We start from the raw sequence: 24,843 nt of genomic DNA, 5'->3' as shown, positions 1-24,843 counted from the left end.
CATGATAAAACACTCTACGCACAAAACTAAAACTTTCCAAGCCTGCCAAGACTAGATTTTTAATAACGTCCAACTCTCGGAAGAGAAAACGTTAACTGTATTGGTTACTCAATAAGCTCTCACTCTCTCTTTCTCTTGTCTGAAGCAATTTCTTTTCTTTCTCTTCCCCCGCGACACGCCAGCCAACCTAATTTTTTCGCCCTTTCATCCAAAGCTAATTTTACTGTTTTTGTTATATTACTGGGGGCATTCTTTCAAGTCTCGCAAAACACAGTGACACGTAATTAGGAGTTTGAGGCAAGAGGGGGCCACCAAGAACAGCTGTAATTAAAAGGCATCCATCACTTTCTGCTGCAGAAAGGGGCGCAAAAACAGGGCTCTAAATGCAAACTGTAATTAAGTGCAGGGGCTGAAGAGTTTGCCTCCCTAAAACAATGGATGACTTCACGTGATAGGGGAAGAGAAGAAAAGAAGTGAAGATTCTCTCCACATGGGAGTCTGAATGGTTTTCCTGTAAGGCTGGAGCTGGAAAAGTGCTCACGTGAGTGTGTCCAAGGTGTTCTGAACCATCCATCATCCATTTCTTCGAAACACGTGAGCAGACGACCTGCTAGTAGGTGGGTTAGACGCAATCTGAAAATACATAGAAGATAAGTTTTTCTTTTATACAGCAGCAGTGAAACTGCTAATTAATTGGTACGGAAGATTCGCACTCGATTTTAAACAGCTAGGAACTTAACACGAATCCAAAAAGTAAGTTCAACTATAATTTTTTTTTTTAAATAATGAGACGTCAAAGCAGTATTAGATGAATTAAGAAAATTTCACTTTGTATAAAGAACTGACAATAAAAACTAATTAAAAAAAACAGGAAAATTTACAAACATGATTTGTATACACAGTCATTCAATTTAAAGCATAGGTGCTATCTAGATTATAAAAATTTATGCAAAAGTATTATTCACTTACATGATGTGGAAATTAGAGAATTTAAAAAAGTAAGGAATAAGATGCGTCCAGCCACTATGACAGAATTTTTTGAATTCATTATTCAGATCTAGAAACACAAACATTTATTTCATCATTATATGCATGAATCCTTTTGAAAATTATTTTCTCGGATTTCAAAACAACTACTGTTGTTCGCATAATAAAGCACCATCTTTTAATTCAAAAGAATAGTAATAAATTTCAAGTAGTTATCCTTAATTGCCACATTATTCAAATTAGTGTGTTTCAAGCTAATCAGAATAAAATTCGGTACTTTTCCGTTTCGCCGGCGCAAATCACGCCAAGCAGACTTTGCTGGCGACAACATATAGTATACACATAAAAAATGTTAACAAATGCTAGTTCTAAGAATTTTTTATTTTGAAGGCATAAACATTTTAATATGGTTTATAATTTTGTAAAAAGCCAATAAATTTGTAAAAAGCCAATAAATAAAGACAATAAATTTGTAAAAAGCCAATAAATTTGTAAAAAGACATTAATTTAAGAATTTACTATGCTATCATGGTTCAACATCCTGATTCGCCGGTTCGTATCACGTGACCCCAAGTGATCTCATCTCACGTAAACTACGCTACAAAAATATTATTCTCTCAGTAATTATCTACATTAATTTCAAGTTAAATCAAACAAATAGCTTGCTCAGAAATTATGTAAAACCGTAGTGCTTTACTTCGCTAGTGCATTCTTATTAGAAATTATGAATTTAACCCTTGATTTTGACTTTTCTATATTTTCGCCTTCGGGTGAGCTGTGTGATTGCATCCTAAATGACTTAATTACCGCGAATGGTCTTAGGACATAAAATTTAATTATCTTTGTAAATATTCTATGTAATTGTATGCCAGTATTGAAAGAAACAATCAATCTGGTAAGAAATGGCTGCGACTTGTTTTGTAAATGAGGCATAAAGGTTACCAGCGAAGATATTCCGTTTGGCATCAGTGGTACCATTATTGGCGACTTTGCGCCGGCAAAACGGAAAAGTACCTAAAATTCAAATTATTGACATTGATTAAGTTTGCATTTTTATGCAATCAATCAATAATCAATAAATGATGTAAACGAAAATACAAATAGATCGAAATAATATGCTTCCTGCATTTTTCATTAACAAAGAATACACATAAATTATAACATAAATAATAACTGTTAATAAAAATAATAATTACTTGTGTTAACAAATAACACTAAGAGTAATAATAAATAAATAAATAAAACTGTGTATCTATCAAAATACACAACAGAAATTATACTATTTTTGTAACAAATTATATCTAAATATTTTACAAAAGTACATCAAGCTAATTCAAAGCAACAATAATAAAGTGGTGTCCAAATAGAGTTCAAAAAACAGTGCTCACGGCCGAAGTCAAAGAAAAGAAAATTCATTCACCAAAACAGATAATTTTCAATTTTCATTTTCAAGCATGATTAAAATAAAACCTCGTTACAATACTTCAAACTATTATCATTCATTAAGTTTGCATTTTTATGCAATCAACCAGTAATCAATAAATAATGTAAAAAAATGCAAATAAATGGAAATAATATGCTTTCTACATTTTTCATAAACAAAAACAACACATAAATTTTAACATAAATAATAACTGTTAATGAACACAAATACTTGTGTCAACAAATAATAATAATAAATAAATAAATAAAACGGTGTTTCTATTAAAATACCAAAAGGAAATTGAGCTATTTTTGTAACAAATTAAATCTAAATATTTACAAAAGTACATCAAGATAATTCAAAGCAACAATAATAAAGTTGTGTCCTACAGTCCAGGAAACATTGCCCTCGGTCCAAGGATTTTTGTAAAAGACAAGAGAATTTATTCACCAAAGTAGATAATTTTCATTTTTCGTTTTCAAGCATTAGTACAGCTATCATCATGAAAGAAAAGAAACTACAAAATAGGAAATTTTACACAGTAACATAACAAACATAATAATGTCATTCAATTATTTTTAATTGAATAAATTTAAATACTTGATGAAAATGTTGTATACCAGATATCACATTTAACTTCAAGAGACACATCGTACTTCTCTGATCAATAAAACTATACACTCATAAATATTTATTTTTTATCATATTTTAAATAAATAATATTTCAGGAAAACGTTTCGGCAACTTAAATGCATAGCATATTTCAAGAATACAAAAAAGCAGTTTTTTGATTGCTGCCTGATCCCCTTCTCCTCTGTTTCCCATAGCAGAACCAGGCCAAAAAAGTAGGGTGTCATTTCAGCAACTTCGGGAATTCGCAGAGAAGTACTAAAACAGAATTTTAAGGTTTTTTTTTTTCCCCTTCCTCTTTTTTGGTGTATGTGTGCGGGTGTGCAAGCAATGCTATACACGCAGTTTTGGGATGATTTTGAATGGGGTAAAAAAGGTCTTTAAACAGATGTGATCCTGTATTTTTGAGGTTAAATGTTGCGGCATGAATTTTCTTTGTGATCAGTGCCGGATTTATGTATAAGCTGCACAAGCTATAGCTTAGCGCCCTCACTTTCTTGTGGCCACCCCCAAACTTGTACCATATCCCATAGACAAAGAAAATTAATGTATATCCCTCATAAAGAGCCTATACTTCAAATAGCTTTTAGAATCTCGTCAAATCTAAATCCGGTCCTGTTTGTGACATCTTCCTAACATTCAGTTGAATTATATTAACTCCTATTTCTTTAATTTCATATAAAATAAACCCACAGTTTATGAGATAATAATACTTTTTCAAGCCCTAAAAGCAATATTTCCAGAATATTTTCTTCTTTGCACATAGCTACGTGTTTCTTCTGACAACAAAGAAGCAACTAAAATTGATGTCTTGAACACTCCAAGAGGCACATATTCACATGCCAGAAAAAGTAAGCAAAATGAAGAAAAAAGTTTTAGCAATAGAGCACCATTAGTGAGTCTTTAATCAAAGAATTTTTTTCCTCCTAAATGCGGTAAGGGAGAAAAGAAGACAAATCATAATTCATCCATCTTTATCACGCTGATCGTAACGAAGAAAAATGGTGAAAAACATTTTCTGATTAAACCATGGCATAAAAGGGGGTTGGGAACTTTCTTTCCGGAAGACGAGGCGCCATTTTGTTTCGCTTTAGAAGCGCAACTTCTGAAGGTTTTAATTTATTCATAGATTTTTCATGTGTCACCCTCTTTTATTGGAAGGTTAATTGCAGTAACTCTTTTTAATTACAATTCGAAAACGTTGTCCCGAAAGAAATATTCCTCTTTTTTTATATTCTTACTCCATTCATTTTATCTTTTTCTCATCCTCTCCCTCCTAAATTACAAGGGTTTTAATTACTGTACTTTGTCAAACGGTTCAGAAATAGTACTCGCGGTTTAACGTTTTGCTCGGTGGAGCAAAACGTTAAACCGCGAGTACTAAAATATCGCATGAAAAAAATATATGTCTGTTTTAGTGTGACTTTTTGTGGTTTCCCAAAGAGTCTAAGAGAACAATTTGAAGTTAAAAAGTTTTTATTATCGTTGAATCTTGGAAAGCTGTTATCCCTCTGACTGCTCAATTTGTAAACCGAAATCGCTTCAAAAAAAAAAAAAAAAAAAAATTTTTTTTTGGAGGGGGCATATTTTTAAATCTATATATATTGGAGAATTGAAAAATGCATTTTTCCTTTCTAGAAAATATTTTTTCATATAGATTTTTATCATGAGTTGCCAGAAAAACAAATTCAGATGTTACCAGAAAAAAAAATAAATTTCAGTCGCATTACAGTTGATTTCTATTTATTGCAGAATATAAAAAAGCAAAATTATAAAAATTTAAGAAAATTTAAAGAACTGCGGAAAAAATACCTTTGAAATGCAGTTTAGTATGATAGATTTCAAAACAGGATCATGGCAAAAAGCTCAACTTCACAGTGTTTGCACCAGATTCAATAAATCTAATTAATAATCAATCTAATTATTAATCTAATCAACAAATCTAATTAATAATTCAATAATTTAGTTAATAATCGCTGAATGTTTTCTAGCAGCCATTCCTGTAAGAAAAAAGCGGAAAATGTGGAGTTGGAGCGATAATACCATGTGCCTTCAAACGCTGCAATTTAGTGGACAATTAACGATACCCATCTATCTAATACTGTATATAATTTATTTCAGTGGTTAAATGGGGAAAAAACGGGATGCACTCCTCAATAAAGGAAGAAAAACATATGCCCGCCAGGATGACCAGCCAGGGTTTAGTCCATTTCAATGGAATAAATTCTCTAGAGGTTAACATACTCAGCATTTCATATCATTAGTCCCAAAGATGGAAACATTGTATAAGTTTCAACTGCCTGCCTTGAAATAATTAAATTTACTTTTTGATTTATATCCTAAATAAAGAAAATAGCCATACCTAACATAGTATTCATGTATATAATGTAATTAATATGCAGCATGTGGCGCAGTGACTAGCGCGTCGTGCAACAGCACCAGAGGTCCAGGGTTTGATCCCCGGGCTGGGGAAGGTTGAGTCAGCCTTTCATCCCTGTAGTTGGTCGATAAAATTAGCACCAAGTTCGCTTGGAGACTAAACACCGGAGGTCCTGCGACAAGCTGACCACTTGTCCAGGCTGCGTTGCCTCATAGAGACAAAGCGGTGAATTTAGTAATATGTCGTAGATCTTCGTTGTGCTAATATGCTGTAACTGTGTTATTTGAGACGTTATTCATTGCAAAATATTTCTATGATATTCAGAATTTTGATTAAGATGCACAAGCACCTCGGAGCCCACGGTCTAGAAAGCAAATATCATGGCACTGCCGCCCATGGCTCGCTATGGGCTGTTTGTACCGCCGAGTTTAGTTTAATTTTAATATGAAGCATAATAAATATCGGTAGAGAACAATAAAATTCTTCATATTTCATTTCAGGTTTATGTCAACATTTTGTTATTTCTCAAACTCAATTACAAAACATGTGAACGGTTCTTTAAAATTGGTGACTTTTCCTAATTTTATTGACATTAGTAATAATTTAGTCACATAGTTATATCTCCGCCTTTTTAAAGCATTGATGTAGCTAACAATACGAAAAATTGAATTCGCAATAAAAAATTTAAAATGCCTCACATCCAACTTTTGTTTGACAACCTGAGTTTCTATTGCTTCCAGTATTTTTTGTTTTTTACAGTCTCAAAAAAAGAGAGGCACACAACAGAGGTTGCTAAAAAGATAAAAACTAATTTTTAAAAATGTCTTATTTGTCAGAAAGTGTACCTAAAAATTACCTAAAAATAAAAAGTCATTTTTCATTAGTTAAACAAACATGGAACTAGTTCCACTAATAGATATGAGAAATAAATTAAAACAGTCCACCCCCTAATTCAAATTCTTAGTTTTCGAAAGCGATCAGACAAAGCCAAGAGCCAGAAAATTGTTTACCTGAAGAAATCAGTTATTAAAAGAGGAGAGAGACCTGCTGGATCGGTCTCGATATTGATTACTCAAAATTCTAAACCAATCTAAAATTTCCTTTTAGCCAATTTTTAATTTTGCATGACAGTGTCGTTCTCTTGATTATATTCACTAGATTGGTTGATTTCTCATTTCTTGTATGCCAATTCTATGTTAAAATCATTAATTTGATTTTAGTTATAAAATCATAATTTTTTAGAATCTTTTATACAAGCAAGTCCCGTTTTCAATAATCACACTAAGAAAGAACGGTGGAATTAGGCAATATATATTTAACTTTCACTTTTCTTGAAATGGCAACACAATTTGTGAAAACACCTTATGACTACGTCAGTTTAAAAATTAGAAATCCAAACTGCTAGAAACATTTTATCTGTATTGTAACGACTGTATATCTACCTGTATTGTATCTGTATATTTATCTGTATTTTGCAACGACAAATTGTTTATTTGTAAGAACATTATGCAGCCTATTTATCATGCTCATATAACTATGAATTACTGACAACTGGGGCACGCCATCCTTAAAATGGGCAGTTTTTACTATCTTTAGATTTTAAGGATCCTGCCACAGAATAGTACGTCATCATATGGTTTAATTCTTTAAAATACGTTGAAGTCGGTAATAAATAATAATAACAACAAGCACTAGTTTTAGATAAATATTTAAGACCTTAATAAAACTTTTAATGAAGGCAAAAAAAAGTTTCGAAACATATATTTATAGCTTTGGAGAGAACTATAAAGAAGTTTGGCACAAACCATTTGTTTACTAATAAAAAAATTACGTTTTACTTCCATAAAAACATAACAAATCGCAAAAATGTTAAATTTAAACTGCATTTTTGCATTACACGTTATGTGAAGAAAACAGAATTGGCAGAACAGAAAAAATAAGATGCTTGAACACATGCATGCCAAAAAATTCACATTAGGTAATAAAAATAAAGCCAGAATTATATTACCATCCAAGAAGCCTACGACATACTTTATGTCAAAGCCGGTTAGAAAAATTCCTCCTAATGTCTGCTAATGCATCAATTTATATGCTGAATCATATAAGGAAAAAATCATTTGTAGGGATAAATAGCATATCTGGTGCTTCAAAAAACAAGCATTAACTTTCAAAAACAATTTTCTTCCGCAGCAATTACTTTCTGGCCTTGTTCTGGATCAGTCTTTTATAATTTATTCGCATCTAAACCTACCTACCCACCCCACTAAACTTATCCCAAAGAAACTGTGTATCAGAACAAAAATATAACTGACTACACCGCCCCTCATTCCCATCTTCTCTAACGGAAATTAATGTTTTGGAGATGTTATGCAAATTCCTTATCTGTTCTCAAGAAGGCCAAAAAAAAGTAATTTATAAAAAGCTTAATCCAGATCGAAAAAAAAATTCTCTCTGAATTTTTCCTGCCATCAGCGCTGAAAATATGGTAATTGGCAACAAATCTTCTCGAAAATTTCAGACATATCTTACATCCATGTATTTGCATACATTAGATAAGGGTTTTAATTCGCTGTAATTTGTTTCGGTCTGAAACTCCAAAAGAAAATGCACTTATCTTACAGCACGTTAGCTGTTCATATCGATTGAGTGCTTCAATCGATAATTTTGAGCTCAACGTTGCCATCCTTCTTTTGGAATGCGGTATTTAAAATAATGGAGGATTAAGAAGATCCGTTTGAAATGTGAAATGTTTTTGCTTCTTATTTTTTAGAAAGCTTTATAAACTCAATGAAGATATAAACTAAATTTAATGGCAATTACATTATGATTAGTGCAGGTCCCTTTTACCAAAACATTTCCAAATATAATCTCCCAGAATAATTACTTAACAAATAGAATAATCAAAACAACTAATATAATTTTAGAGAAAATTAAAAAAAAGTTCTTAACACAAAACAGCACTTTTTTGAATGAGAGACGGAAATAATGAATGTTGGATGCCTCATTAAATTCTTCTTTTCAACAATTTTAAGACCCTCTAAAAAGTGTTAGGATTAAAAATATTGATGGAAATAAAATGGCGGAATACATTTCAACTTAATTGTCTTTTTTTTAGTCCTTTTAAAGAAAAGCCTTCACATTAATTACAACAGTCGATATTTAAAAAATTTGGAACTGAATCTCAAAACAATTCATGAAGTACAAAATCATAATCAAACATTTCATGTGGGAAAACAAAACAGTCATAAGACTTACACAGTACAGTTATTAAATTTAAGACATACTTTATAAGAACATTAAATTAACAAGCATGCAAGACAATGACAATGTTATTAAATTTAAGACATACTTTATAAATGAACATTAAATTAACACGCATGCAAGACAATAACATATTTCTCGACATGAAATTAAAAATAATTTATTGTAAGCCCATAAATAAATCAAACGCATTCATATTACATAATGTTATGGTGTTGAGAAATTTTACACCAAAAAATATGAAAAATAAACTTGTGTGGCTGACATCGGAACAAGGATCTTAATTGCTATCTAAATGTGCTAACCATTTATACAACGAGAGTATACAAGGGAAAATGCGCTAACTTCTTTCAATGTCATCACATAACATACTACCACTTATTATTCGGAAATTATGTAGTTCACAAACATTAAAAGAAAAACGACAAGACTACTGCTGTCTGTTTATTCCACAAGATCTTAACTTAGTCATAATAACTGCTCCTTTCTAAAAACAGATTATATAAATGAGACTACCATTCATTTTAATTAAACAGAAGTACATGTTGTATAAAAGTACTTTGCTTTCGCAATAAAGAAGAAATTTCCTCTCTTAATTTAAGTACTTTCAAAAATAAACTCAATATTATTTTCTTTAATTTTAGGACCATTATGTGAAACAAAAAAAGTTATTTCGCTGTTTTTAGAAATGGGTTGTTATATGCGATCTTCATTGAAATAAAACAAGAAAGCAAAAATAATTCCTTTACTTCAGAAATAGGAAAATAATTCTTTACCGTATACATTAATACTCATATGGTTTACAGAAAACAGGCACCCGGAAAAGGTTATCCAAAATAGCTAGGGTCTCAGTTAACAGAAATTCTACTGTACTATTATTCACAAATCCTCTCCGCTACCCCCCCCCAAACGAAAAACTCAATGAGACTAGAATGCCATGAGCCATACACAATGATAAAGCAAACTGAAATAATTGCAGTAAGAGAATCACAGAAATTGTAAAAGAGAATATGAGAGGGAAAAAAAAAAAAAAAAAAGAAATTGTAAAGCAAATATTTAATTAAAATTACTTATACGCATTTATTCCGGTTTGAATAGACACTTTTCTCTACCTCTGAATGGCAGCGCAAAAATCAGTAGATGGGTATTGATTTAGAAAACACTAAATGGCAGCAGTGTAAAAAATACTTTCGATTTGTATGATGCAGCTTGCAGCTCGAATGCTGCTGAAGCAATGCTAAACAGATTCTAGATTAGATTAATTTGCTTTGACATTCTAATAAATTTCCTATTAAACTATAGACTGAATGTTGATTTTAGATAAGAATACTAAGAAATTTAGATGCGTAGTAGAACTTTGTTAGACACGGCGCATCGTTATTTTCTGCCATCCCATGATGTTTTAAAAGCATAACATCACGTGCTTTAATTATAAAAAAATTCTGAATTCTTCATAAGAAACTTTATCGGTCTTTCAACATAAACTGAATTTCATGAACTACTTCACCCAGTCAGTTATTTAATCAGTTCAGTTTATTTGTAGTTATTTAACAGCAATTAAGGTGTTTCTCATAATTCCATTCAAATACAGTATGTTTTCACAGTTTCCGTGCTAGTTTCCATCAGAGATACCATACGATAATTTCAGTTCCTATACAAATAAAAAGTGAAAGTAAAATAAATAATGTAATATGGTAAAATCGGATGTATGAAAAATTATGAAATGATGTAAATGCGGATAAAGTTTGTTCATTTCGGCTATGTAATAATTTACAATTAAATTACATTATTATAACTTATATACTATTTCATTCAATAGCTACCTCAAAATAATTTTAAATCAATTTTACATAGCACCTTTTTTTTACTTTTCATATTTACCTTTTTCACTGACAAATAAATCCACAATACAATTCGTGGTGTTATAAAATACTTACGTTTCATTCAGATTTTGATTTTACATCGAAAGTTGATATTGCAACACTCCGTCGTTGATGTTGTAACACTCCGTCAACACTCCATACTTCTTTACATTCCATACAACTTTTAAGGAAGATATGGGAAGTAAGGAAGCACGGAATCCAGACAGAGCTATCCACCACACCAATTCTCAGCAAGCCTAAAACATATAAAAAACACAATGATTTTACTACTGATATTTCATTGTCTTAAATTATAATTATTAGTCTTAAGTCTTCAACGGGAAAATATCAACGAAAGTTTTATAATAAAACTATTTACAAATACTGCTTCCGAAACCTGCTGATTTTTTCCTTGGAGCGTACACGGTATAAATATCTAGGCTTGAAAAGAAAAACAATTGGTAATATAGAGATTAAAAGTTATCCTTAAAATTTTTATTTTTTATTATAACTTCTAAGGTTGTTGTTATTTGCTTTTGATGATTTCCCCCGTCCTTAAATGAATTTCTCGAAACCTCACGAGAAAAAAAAAAATATTAATAGCATCTCCAAGATTTAATTTAATCTCAAGAAGAATTATATGAAGGAATAATTCCACTTTTTCTACCTAATCTTAATATACTTAAGAGTTCTTAGTAGCTTTTATTCACAACTAACTCGATTAAAGCTTAAAAAATTATTATTATTACAAGTACTTATTATTAAGTAAAAGATTAGATTAAATTTTATACTGAAATTTTATCAGACATTTTGGCTTATTTACAACCTTATTTCAGCCCAATCTCCAAAAAGATTATTAATAAAGGGAATTCTGTGTAAAATGCTCAATATTTTAAAACATTAATTAAACACGATTAAAGAGCTGCATGTATAAGATATAACGAGAGAAAAAAAAAAAAAAAAAAAAAAGAAAGAAAGAAAGAAAGAAATATCGTAGTCCAAAAATTAATCTTAAGAGATTTATAAAATGGTAATTAAATTTATCCACTTATACTCGGGAATATCTATACAAATGGAATCAGCGATTTATATTTACCCCAAACCGTACTTCCTTTCTCCTTTACTGTTTTATAGAAGAAAATAAGTTATACGAAAACGGAACTAAGAAAGTAAATCCTTTACTGTTTTATCGAGCAAAATAGTTACACGAAAACGGAACTAAAAGTAAATTATTTTGATCTACGTTAAGAAAAATTCTTGTTTTGAGAGTTTACTTCACATAGAATTGCATAAAAGAAAATTAATAGACGCCATCTATTGGTTGAAAGCGTAACTACTACTTCCTGAAACTAAACTTCCTTGAATTTGGCCAGTTGGTAATTCGTAAATTTGCGTTGCCTTGATTCTAAGTTTGTCAATTAAAGATTTTGACAAATATGAAAAATAAATTAAGTAAGTAAATATTAAAAAAACTTTAGTATAAACAGAAACGGTCGATCGCAATAAAAACAAGAAACACGAATTCTAAAATTCAGCTTTTCTTCCGAAGCACTGCATCGTTAACTAGATTTTTTATTAATTAATGTAAGCTATAAACTTCAAGGTAACAGAAAGCAATCAAGCTGCATTAATTTTAGAAATATTCTTTTTACCGAGTAAATCTACCAAATGATATAACTATATAAATAAATGTTATCAACTACCGCATAGGCAACTATCATTTTTAAAGTCGTAGTTGTGTGCAACAAATGCTAAGGGGAAGTCTTTAAATTGAGGCCAAAATTCTTTCACACACTTCTCGGAAATGTTCCGTTTATAATCACAGCACACAGATTATTCATGGCCTTAGATTACACAGATAAGAATGAGAGTAAAGGACATTGAACCAATGAGAACAGACCGTTAGAACTAACGATCGGCATGACGTCATCAATCCTGTCATGTACATTAACCATCGCTCATTATCTTCCACCAGCACTGCCTCACAGCTGTAATCAATAACTTCACCACTTAAACAAAGATAACAAACACCCGCTCGTCATTACTTGTTCAGAAAAGAACAATATGTCATAAACTTTGAGGGTAACGGGGCACGCAGTTGCTATTTGTCACTGCTTATTCATATTTTGAGATGATGACTGGATGTGATAATTTATTACTTTACATAAGGGAAGGTGGAGAAGAACACTGGAATGCACAATTAAGATTCACATATTTTTTCAGACAGAAATTACTCAGCACACTTCCGCTAATTGATTTTTACCAGTATGTTTTTCGTTGTCTGTTTATGTTTGGTATATAATTATTTTCATCATCATTTACAAAAATAACATGTAAAGCATTATATATGCAAGGAACGGGTATGGATTGAAATAATAATACTCAAAACTTAATGACTCTAAGTACCGTTGTTTTATCACAATGCGAGAAATATAGATACATTTATGCAGATTCTTCATTATTTAATTCCTTTAAATATAACACAGGGTTCTAATAATTTGTGGCAACATTTTGAAAAGTGAATCGACATTTATAATGAACAAACGCAAAATGCGAGAACGAAATCAATAGAATTTCTGGGCTAATAAATAATAATTAAAAAGAAACTGAAAGCTTTGTGTTACCTTTATTTATTAAATATGTTCTTCGGACTTAAACCATAAAATTCAGTTCAAAAGCAATATTGCAAAATAAATTAAAAATAAGCATATCTTTAAAATTTCCGATACACAGTCTCACGCGCTGGAGATAAAAATGCTTTTATTTCCCGTTCAGTGTTGCCATTGCTCGCTTTGAAATCTTTCAGTCTGTTAATCAAAAGTTCGCTAAAATGTTACAAAATTCGAAATTGATAATAAAAGAAATTCCAAATTAAGGCTTCCAGATGTACATATTCGATGTAAGATTAAGTTATTCACAACTGGATGGCTCTAGGTACCGTTGTTTTATCACAAAGCGAGATTCTTCATTATTTAATTTATTTAAATATAACACAGGGAGATGATATTTGGTGGCAACAATTTGAAAATGAAAACGGACATTTAAAGTTTTCGACGCAAATTGCAAAAACGAAATTAATAGTCCTTCTGGGCAAATTGCCCCTTTGAACTAAAAATTCCCCAAATTTCCCGAAAGGATTTGTTTTGCTAAATAAGATAATTTCGCACTTTTTAATTGATTTGTGAGACAAAATATTGTGTGAATTTCGGGATTATTCAATATTTACTCTGATTAATTCCGCTAAGCACGAACACATACAACTAATATGACCACACTTTCTGCATTTACTTTTTTTACTAAAAGTTATGTTATTATCAAAGAAAGATCTCAGTATCAGCGTGAATTTTAAGGCAAACTCCAGATTAAATCCACTTACTGAAATGGTTTATGGAATCTGCTGCCTTTTGGGACAAAACCAAGACGATATTGAATAATATGATTATATTTAAAAAGTTTCAGGTTTAAGAATCCACTATTACTGGTAACACTTGTTAATAGAACGTGTACTAAGGACCTTTTTATAGAACTTTATCTTTTACAGTGACTCTGACGGGCACCGAAGGGCCCTGGCTCGAATCCCGGCGAAGACATGGATATAATTTGTCTTTCCTTTCAAAGGCCCACCTATTAGTTGCCTCCATAATAAAATGATCACCGCTTTTGGCCGCAGTAGTGGCCAATGTCTATAAACTAGAGACAGCCATTTGAAGTCTTTTAGCACTCGAAAACGTTTTTTCCACACCATAAATATGCAACTTCAAATATTTATATATTTACCACTATTACATTATTTCATTCCCAAACAGTTGCATTTTTATGATTACTTAACATTATAAAAAGATGCTGAATCGTAAAATGATCACCCGCTGAATATGCTGGTGGTTCATTCTAGGCTCGGTTCACAGAGGAGACAAGAATGGCTACATTAGCTTTTCAAGAGTTTACCCAAGGTAATATGAATAGAACTCAGTTTCTCTCAGAAAGTTTTTCATAAAGGCATTCTAGCTTTCAATTGCTAAACTAATATTGGCAACATAAGACACTCCAATGAAATGATCACCAAATTTAACTTGCTAAGATTAAATTAATTTACTGATGCATAATTTGCTGTACTGAAAAATTTTAAATTAGATTACTTTTGATTTACATATACAAAAATACGATGCTAGGCAACGAAAATTTCTTGCAATTAATTCTTTAAATACGTCATCGATTACATCCGATTTTATGACTTATCAAGAATACATTCGTTAATTTTAAAACAGTACAATAAATGGAAATACAAGAATGAATTTTAAAGATAATCTAACACTTAAATGCTAAAAGATACAAACACTGATTCTAGAAACATTAAAATTACCTACAAGCCTGTTATCAAAGAGGAGGTGAATGCAGGGAAAAGTCATTGTATGTCGAAAGCCATTAAATGGAGTCGACGGTTCCGCAATCAAGTGTTCTCCGAAACGAGCGCCCAACATGGGTTAATATACTAATTTACGTCACGCCCTTCTCAAATCTCAGCTCAAGGAACAAACACAGCTTCGTAGTTTAATCTCAGTTCGAAATCAAACATTTGCGGCTTGTGGAGAGCGTTGTAATTTTTCAAGTTACAGAATTTTCGCGCACGAAGACACAACATAATTAAATTACTGACTAGAAGTTAAGATGTTTCAAAGCCAGATAATACACGAGCATTATATTTCATCAAAATGCATTAAATGTGAATGGGAAGGAAAAAAATCCACAATATTTTTAAAGTCCTGTTCAAAAATGGAACTCAGAATGTGCAAAATGCTAAGAATTAAATTACAAACCAAAGTACTTCTACTTTCAGATGCGTACAAAAAAAAAAAAAAAAAAAAAAAAAAAAAAAAAAAAAAAAAGGCGTAATATATATGCTTTCGAAAATTATTCAGTTATTAACTATAATTTGAAACTATTTCAAAAAAAAGTTTCAAAAAAAAAAAAGTCTGAAAGCTTTCAGATTGTCCATTACCGCCAGTGGGGCCCCTTTTTTTTAACGTTTTGTGCATTACCTTTATTTATTAAATTTCATGTTCTTCGCACTTAAACCATAAAATTCAATTCAACATCAATATCGCAAAATAATTTTAAAAACGAGTATATCTTTAGAATTTCCTATACACAGTCTCGCGCACTGGAGATAAAAATGATTTCCCCCCTTCAGTGTTGCCATTGCTCGCTTTGAAATCCTTGAGTTTGTTAAAAGTTCGCTAAAGTGTTACAAAATACAGAATCAATAATGAAACAAATTCCAAATTCGAAATTAGGGCTTCCAGATGTACATATTCGGTGTAAAATTATGTTATTCACAATTGGATGGTTGGTTCTAAGTACCGTTGTTTTATCATAATGCGAGAAACATGCCTACATTTACGCAGATTCTTCATTATTTAATTTCTTTAAATACAACTTAAAGAAATAATATTTAGTGGCAATAATATTTTGAAATAATATTTTGAATTGAAAAATGAAACGGACATTTAAATTGCCAACACGAAATTAATAGTCCTTCTGGGCTATGCCCTTTGGGCTAATAATTCAGTTACGTGAATATCATACATTTAATGGAACTGCAAACTGAATATCTGGAATTAAATGTAATATTTTCTTACTTAAAGAGTTTCATTATATTTAAAGAATTAGAATTTAACATTACACTTATTTCAAATCGAGTTTACATCGTGATTTTTATTAAATAATCAGTAACTTTAAATATCTCCAATTTCGACTCTCTATTCACTGCTAATCAATGACCCAATTTTTTCGAGCTTTTGATCAGAAAATGCCGAGACTATTGTAAAATCATTTTAAAAATGAGGCATTCTAATTCTTTATGAAGGCGACGACCATTTTTTTGCAGAATGACTAAAAGTAAAGATTGATGCCACCTGGCCCTCGAAAAAGTCTAATCGAAATACACCCGACGATGAAGTCGATTAGACTTTTTCGAGGGTCAACTTTTTTTTTATATAATCTAAAAAATAAGCTGCAATTTTTTTTTAAATTTTTTAAGGCAAAAACACGTTCGTTCACGAGAACGTGTTCAACTCATTATGAAATTCGATTAGACGCATTAAATTTAAAACTGTAAAATGCGATTACAAATTTATAATCAGATAATAGCCATTCCAAACCGCATTTATCTCCATTGCCATTTTTTATTTCGATTGTTTTCTTCATACTTCTATCAATTAATATGTTCGAACACACAAAATGGGACTTTCTTTTTTTTTTGGGGGGGGGGGTGCTATTTCATTCTAAATTTTAAACTATAAAGTATATAAAAGTATATTGAGTTCAATATATTCTTGGAAAAAAAATTCATTGTGCTGCTTAGAAGTGCAATATTTTTTTACTTTTGCAACTTATTTAAGGTCGGATTTATAGTATCAAAATTTTATTTAAATAGAATTCTCAACGACATCATGCTTTTACACAAAGAATAATATTACTAAATCAACTGTAATTAGTAACAAATTTTAATTTTTACGTTTGGAACACAATGCATTTTTAGAACATTAGGCACTAACCGCACTGAAGTTTTGAGTGATAACTTAAAAGAATGATTAAAAAAAAACTTCAAGCTATGGCGCAGATTTATGCATCATTTCTCGTATATTTCACGGTAAGTGTACTTGAATTGATTTCTTCAGCAAACTTTCACCTCTATGCAAGTTGAATAATTAGAAAATAATGCAACTTTTCTTGCAAATGAAAACATTTTGTATGCGAAATGAACACGAACATCACCAAAAAGTATTAAAAAAATACAAAAGCAAGTATCTTAAAATAGGTCAAATTATATTCCTATCACAAATGGAACGTATACACTCAAAAAAGCCGTATACTGGTTTAAAAAAAAATCTGGTTTTTGTTACCGAGACAAATGTTATGTAATACACTATTTACTCATATCACAGATATAATTAAACATCATGTGTGCATTAATCTTAAGAATGGCATTCAAGAATTTTACGTAGCATTTACCTTAATCAATATTTAACTTTACTATACGCATGCACGAGGATAAAATATATCCCATTTTTATGTACCATCTGCTCATATAACTTATGTTTAATTTAAATACTGTGACAAACCTTCAGTTCTATACATTTATCCTAACTTCCAGCAAGTGTCTTAATTTCACTAACGGAAGTTTAGACGGAGCGCAATAAGACAAATCATATCTAAAGCAAACTGCGAAATATCGTTTCACTTTTGACTCCACTGCTAAGAAAACAGAAATAATAGAGCTTTTACCAGCGTATGCAATAATTTACATAAAATGATTAATATATAAACTTTTAAATGTTCTTAAAAATTATTTCTTAAAAATGTCCGTACATTTACTTCGAATGATAATAAAAATTCAACAGCAGTTTCTTCTGAACGCAAGCGTAAGTTGCAATACAAGAACATTTCTGAAATTTTAATTTATATATGCATTTTAGAACTAAATGAACTTTTGTCGAAATTCCAAAGAAATGAAACCTATTTATCTCAGCCGCACTAAAGAAATAAATGGCTAGTGCATTTTGGACGACAATCCAAGATGGAACTATTAAATGCAATCATGAAAGGTACTTACCTAAATAAAATACCTTAAAGTCTAATAACATTCTAGTGGGCTTCGTCACAGAAGACTGCTCCAACAAAATGTACAGGATGTGGCTAGGTCCAGGCAGAAAGAGCCTGTTGTAGATGGCTCTGGAGTTTTAATAAACATCAAATATTGGTGGGTGGGATGCAGAACAAGAAATTCAGGAGTTCAACCTGAACTCAACATCGCAGTACCGTGACTATACTTAAACTGGCTGGGGAGCTGGAGCAACGAAAATGCATCAGGAACATGAGATCCGTTGCAGTCCTTATATGGAGACAGACACCAAGAAAAATACCAGGGGGTAAGAAGGCTGGGCTTTGGAAGACGAGATTCTGGAAGACGATGCTTATTTTAGTCCTTCCCGCAAAGCACCTCTATAAATAACCATTTTTCCGGTCGGCCCTTTGGGTTTCAAGCAGTCCAGACATTCCCTCTCCACTGCTGAGGAACGTGCAAAATATCGTTGGCTGGAGGCCCCGTTTTGAGGGACAGAAATGGATTTTACTTAGCACATCTGGTTTCTTTTTTTTTTCTCCCATCTTTGCGTGGGTGAGGGGATGTTGTAGAAGTCATAACTGGCCTCATCATCAAAAACAGCTGGTTCAGCGAAATTTTCTCCACCCCCCTCTTTTTTCACCAGGGGTGTTTTTTGAGAACAGCAAGGGGGTCGTGAAGTACTCGGGGATTCAGATTACAGAGCTCGTTCTCATATCTTTGACTCGGAGAGGGAGGTTAAAATTGGAGAGAAACACTCTTTATCTGTCTAGCAAGCACTATGGTTCCAAACGAGAAGTTTGGATCAGTACTCAATTCACAGAAAGATCAAGTACCTTGATAAGCACGATTTTTTTCGCTGAGTGCGTCTTTTCGGCTGATTGCACTTGCACCGCACTAATGCTCATTTTCAAACAGTATACAGACATATAAATAGGTATACCATACAGACAATATACTAATCATCCACCATCGACCCTATGTTCGCAAAAAACATGCTTATAAATGCATAAGCTGATCTTCAGTATTTTTTCCTAATCCGCATTGCTCTTCAAACTGTACCGGTAATTATTAGTTCCATACCACCTTATTAAAAAACGGCAAGATGTTCATAGGATCAAACTTATTAGAAAAACAATGACATGACATAGTTTCTTAGACTCAGTCGATTCTTCTGTTAGCATTACTTCTTATTACTAGTACTACTTACTAATATTTCTTAGTTTATCTAGCTAAAAATATAATCTATACTACTCAAGTCCATGATGTTTGTTCTTAATCCTTTCAGCAAATCTATTACCATTTAACGTTTCCATCGATTTCCGCTTTTATGGAGGGGGATGGGAAGAGGATTCAATCGCATTTTTAACAGACACTTAGAGGAAAAATATGCCACCACGGGGTAAGGAGTGTAGATATATTTTCTGGAGAAAATCCATTTAGATATTAACATATTTGCCTCCCTAACAAATGAATTTATTTACATTGTGCATTCGTTCATAAGTCTAACAACTATGATATCATAAATAACTAAACATTGTTTCGAATTTTGACATTAAAAATGTTTCTAGTGGAGGCTTTCCAAAATTCATACGCGACATGTCTCCATCGAAATAGCCTAACAAATGTTGCCAATGAACCGGATATCTTTGACAAAAATGCCACTGAATCAAATTTAAGATCTTTTGATTTTTCTTCCACCCAGTTTATCAAACAACCAATTTCTAGTGTGTTGGTATTCAAAGTGACACAAAAGACGTTGAATTTTTTTTTTTTTTTTTCCAAATTATAACTGTACTTTTTAACATACTGAAATACACATGTTAATCATTTAAATTACGTTAATTTATAATAATATTTCCAAACATAAATTTTTATGAATACTTGCAGCATTACTGCAATTAATAACAAAATGATTTAATAAGCGTACATATATGACATACCTCTATTCAGACCCATTTTAACTTTATTGATTTTTTTTCTATGGTTTTTCACATCGAAATATTAAACAAAAATCGTAACAGTCCAAAAGTACTCAAAGTAAAACAATTATTGAATTAAATATGAAAATAAATATTAAATAATATTAAAACTATCTTGAACAATAATTCCCCTCAAGCAGTTATTAAACAAATTATTACAGCACAAAATATGAAAAATAGATAATATTTACTTCCAGTTTTTGTAAAGGTAAGTAAAACACTTAAGAAAACGCTTCAGCTACTAACAATTAAATCACAATTACGCAAAAGAGCCCTCTTAACCACCGCTATAAAAATCAACCTGGAATTTTTAAATTTAATTAAGTAATTATCCGGATGCAATTTTTTTTTCTTGAATTCTGACAGTGGTTCCGGATCATGTTTTTTCTCTATAAGATCACTAAACCCTGCAAATCTTGAACAAGTCTAGGTTTCAAAATTCCTCAATGTCTAAAAAAAAGGCCTTAATAATTTTTATCATTCATTGATCAGTTCAGCATGACATACTGAGTCAATAATTGACCATACGTAAAACAATTGATTTAAAATCAATGCTTACTATTTTGCTGTTAATTTCTTGTTATTAAATCTACTGGTTTGGTTACCCATCTTTGTCACAAAAGGCTATTTTTGGTATTATTCATAAAGGAACAATAAATCATCAATACAAAGAAAATTATGAACACACGAATGCCTATAAAGAGATATATCTAGGCAAGTCTGGAATAAAATTATTAAAAGTCAAAATATTATATGCACCATTTATAATTCGAAAGAGCATAGAACAACGTTAACGGCAGGTATAAAGATAAAAGTATTTCAATGCTAACAAAAGGGAAAAAGTTAGATTCTACTTTAACCAAAGCGTAAGAAGAGGGGAAAAAATACCTTTGAGGCCGTATACGACAACCAACGCTTTAGTCGATGAAAATAAAATGGCTTACAATGATTTTAAAATATATATACGATACAATATCCGTCATAACTACACTTCATGTTTTTTGAAGTGTACCAAGAAAAATACATTACTATTAACAAGAAATTTCAATTATTATTTAACAATATTGTAAAACCTTTCATCACTAAACGAGAAATTTCAGTGGTTTAAGATTTAAGTTTATGGCATGTAGAAAACATACTATTATAGCAACGAAATGTAAAAATAATTAGCAGCTTAACACTAGTGACCAAACCATTCTTAATGGAGAAGAATTCTTAAGAATGAAGGAAATATTTATATGTATTTTTTTAATTCTTGGTGCAATAAAATATGAAACAATTATCTGCTTATTAAAATCAATTCCTAGATAGATGTTACCGTCCTTAACACTGAAGAAAATATTCTATGCATAATACTTTCTGCTTGAGGCAACAAATATAGAGAATTTAACTATTTAAAGTCAATGTACGAATCATTTCTAGTTATTAATTATAATGAAGATAATTATTTACGTGTATTTTTATGTCAAGAAGGATAAATGCGATTCTTTATGAGGTCAATGCTCTGATCGCTGACAGTGACTAAACAAGACTCTTATTTTTTATTTTGTGGCAACAAATTTAAGTGTATTCTCTGCTCGCGTGGCATTAAAATATTAAAACAATTATGTGCTCATAAAGTAATTCAGTACACTACATACAGCAGATTAAAAAAATATTATGTGAATTTATGCGATTTTCTTATGTTTTGAAATTATGGTTTAATACTTTTAGCGAAATAAATCCTGAAATACCCTTTTATTTAATGGTTGAAGTCTCATTCCGAAAGAAAAACATTTTCAATCTAACTTAAAAATTATCATAATCTAAATAATGATTTCTAAGTATTTCTATTTCTTCTAAAAAAAAATAAAGCATCATATAAGATTGTTGCCTGAAGGAATATAAACCTTTATAATAAATAAAAAATACCAACATATATAATTTTACAGAATGTAAATTTTTATAATGAATAAAAAAGACAAATTTAATAATTGATTTCCTCAAAATACTGTTCCATTTCCGTATTTTTCATCGCAAAGGCTAATGAAAAGTTAAACAGCTTTCGAATTCCAAAATGCTCTGACATAATCTTAAAACACTTTTTCTAGATTCCATGATGACTGTAGGTACAAAAACACATGAGAAAAAACAGCATCTTAAGAATGTGAATAGTATTAATAGTCTATTTTTCATTAGTCTCTTAAGTAGACTACTATTGCACAGCTTCAGTAGGCGGTTTAAAATATATCGCAAACGAAAAGAATGTATATTTAATTATGATATCAAAGGCCTTTTTTAGACGACCTAATGCACATATCTGTATGCATCACCCATCCACATAAAAAAAACTGTAGGTATCTACACCTTTATGTACGTAACGATACCATAACACCGTTAATTCAAAATTTTAAACTAAATCAATATTCACATCGAAAGATTTTGAGTTGCGGGGGGGGGGGGATTTTGCATTTCTTCTGTATTTTCACACACTAACACAGCAATATCAAAATTCTTCGAAAGGTATTTTAGCATTCAGTTAAGAAGAAAGAAAGCAGTCAACAAATATATCCATTTCTGAACCAACTATTATTCAGATTTATTACTTAAATCCTTAACTCGATAACGTTATTCATAACTTCCTGGCGCTTAAAACTTCTAAAAAAAGATATCAAAAGAACCAAACGACATAAATAACGCTATGTGTTGGCAACAAGTTTATTACACATGTCCAAATTTGTTCCTGGCAAAGCATCAAAATCCCGCAGCGGCAGAACAATTACGTAAAGCGCGTTTCACACGGAACACGTGCACTTCCTTCACTTCTATTCGGTATTATTCTCAAATAATTTTTGGTATTCCCAGATTACATTTACATATGTCGAAAAAGATTGAACACTTACATGCACACACAATAAAAAGCTTAATTTCTTTAAACATGGAGATACCTCAAAAGTAACGAACGTAAATTATACGGCAGCACAAATTTGATTTCTATAAAAAAGGACAATAATCAAATAAATAAAAAATACAAAAAGAACGACATTTAAATAAATAAATAGTATAAAAGTAAAACTAATATTGCTATATTCTTAAATTATAATAATAATATCAGAAGATTTTCATTATATCAGAAAATTTTCATTTTCCATAATTTCGATTCTACGCCTCAAAATTATGCCTAAATATTAAATTTTATCAAATTTGATGAGAAATTTTAAAACTTGTCTTGGCGCACTTTTTTCCAGTTTGCGCCAAGAAAAATTTATTTGAGGAAATTCTTAATTTATAGTAACCCATTTTCCTTTCTCTTTCACCGCGCACGCGCGGAATTAAAGGACCATCATTCATTCTTCCAAACAATTTTAACAAAGTACGTAAAGCATATTTGGCGTTATTTTCGCTTATATGCCAAATTTCAAAATATGATATATAAATTCAAATATATAAATACAAAATTCAAATATATAAATTCACGGATATCTTCGAAAATTTTAAATAAAAAATTCTTAATTTTTTTCGAGGTATGCCTAGAAATACATCTAGTTATAGATGATGGCAAAATTTATACTTACTACTAAAAAATACAAATGTTTAAAAATAAATCAGAAAATAGCCGCAAATTTTATTTGAATTGAACCTAAATTTCGAATTGTGAAAGAAGGAAACCAGTATGTTTAATAATAATAATAATAATAATACAGACATTAATAAATATATACCACATTCAATGAACATCGAATATCTAAAATTTTGAGAGCTAATTTTTTAAATATTATTTATGCGATTTTTACAATACTTGGCGCCTGGCATAATTTGAGTTGTAGAATCGAAATATGGATAAAAAATAGGAATGTCACTTCAGAAGAAGTCCGATTTTGTGTCCAAATAACTATGCTAGAAAAGGCTATATATATCCAATATGCATCTTAAGTTGTATATAAATCCAATATGCATCTTTAACTTGTGCTTTCGAGACATGAAAAAGTTAGATTTCGTCAATCACCACATTACAACGAAAGATATAGAACTTTTTTTAGTGTGTGTGTCTGCAAGGTGTACTTTAAGGTTATAGGTCATTGTGTTCTTTAGGTAAAGCCAATTAAAGAAAACTATAAGTACTTTAGGTTATAAAATATAGGTTATATAATTAGGTTATATAAGTACTTTAGGTAAAGCCAATTAATATTACAGTAAATATTACATTTTTTGTTAAAAACTTTTAACATAAATTTATTCATTAATAGCACTAGCTCATGTTTCAGGTGTCACATACGCTTGTATTACTTCAGTCACATGCATGTGCTTGCTTTTTTTAACATGACTGTTTTTTGACAAGACTACTGCTGTTACCTGCAACCGCATTTCATATTCTGTTTTTAATTTGTTTCTATATTTTGTTTTTGTTTCCACATACCTTGAGAATTTTTATTTAAATATGCTGTCTCAAATGACATTAAAATGTTTATAGACGAGTGAGAAATTTCTAAAGTATTCTGCATTGAATCTACAGCCAAAAATTTAGGAGCTGCTCTTGCTTAAATTTAGATTTTTAACGTTATGTCGATAAGTTGTTTGATCCTTTCCTTCATTGGCAAGTATTCTGATTTACCATAGTTATTCCAACGGATTTTTTTATAAAATCATACTTACTTTTTTCTTTCAGGAAATATATTTATTCCCTTAGAGCTTCTTCAATTAAAAAAAAAGATTCAACT

The 24,843-nt window shown here is 30.7% G+C and overlaps 1 long non-coding RNA gene across 3 annotated transcripts; it reads right to left on the bottom strand.

Annotated features, from left to right (window-relative positions):
- Positions 1–815: 815 nt before the first annotated feature.
- LOC118188413 (uncharacterized) lies at positions 816–18,419 on the bottom strand. Of its 3 annotated transcripts, none has more exons than XR_015040442.1 (3): positions 18,156–18,419; positions 10,619–10,800; positions 816–2,927 (listed from the first exon to the last, which is right to left on the bottom strand). It is a non-coding gene; the product is annotated as an uncharacterized LOC118188413 (long non-coding RNA). The 3 variants fall into 3 exon arrangements; XR_015040439.1 differs by having other exon boundaries at positions 817–2,904; XR_004758113.2 differs by lacking the exon at positions 816–2,927 and adding an exon at positions 8,803–10,332 and having other exon boundaries at positions 18,156–18,413.
- Positions 18,420–24,843: the final 6,424 nt, after the last annotated feature.

The sequence above is a fragment of the Stegodyphus dumicola genome, chromosome 1 (genome assembly GCF_044657685.1).
Source record: "Stegodyphus dumicola isolate Sdum_Otavi_A_Nest chromosome 1, ASM4465768v1".
Classification (NCBI taxonomy): Eukaryota; Metazoa; Arthropoda; class Arachnida; order Araneae; family Eresidae; genus Stegodyphus; species Stegodyphus dumicola.
This window is presented reverse-complemented; position numbering and strand designations above follow the sequence as displayed.